Below are 529 nucleotides of genomic sequence, written 5' to 3'. Positions count from 1 at the left end.
AAGCCAAGGCTCATTCCAATCCGGGAAAGAAATTTTGTTTTTAGGAAAAAAATTCATTTCCCTAAGGAAATTCTTTCCCTACAGAGTTTAAGGTTTAAAGTTAATGATAATTTTGGGCAATTTCTCTAGGGGGTGAAGGGGAAAAGAAACCAAAATAATGTTTAAATCGTTCCAAAGGAAAATTTTTAATGTTTTGGCAGATTTGGTTTATGAACGTATCTTTTTCCCACATACAACCAAAATTTAAGAAATTAAATTTACATTGGTGCAAAGGGGATGGGCCCCTTACCAAAGGAATCCTTCCTAAAACACCGGGCAGGCCGGGGAAATTTTTGTTGGAACTTTCTAAAGTTGAAAACTAAATAATCACAAAAAAAAGAATAAGGGAAATTTGAAGGGGGATCTACCCATACCAAAAAATCAGCTCGAAAAGGCTTTTGGAAGAGATTAAAACCCTTAAGGGAGGAAATAATTTAACTTTGAAATTTCTTTATTAACTTAAACTCTTTCCGAAAATCTAATTTTCTCT

This window comes from Polypterus senegalus, unplaced genomic scaffold (genome assembly GCF_016835505.1).
Source record: "Polypterus senegalus isolate Bchr_013 unplaced genomic scaffold, ASM1683550v1 scaffold_2915, whole genome shotgun sequence".
NCBI classification, from domain to species: domain Eukaryota; kingdom Metazoa; phylum Chordata; class Cladistia; order Polypteriformes; family Polypteridae; genus Polypterus; species Polypterus senegalus.
Note: the sequence above shows the minus strand (reverse complement) of the source record.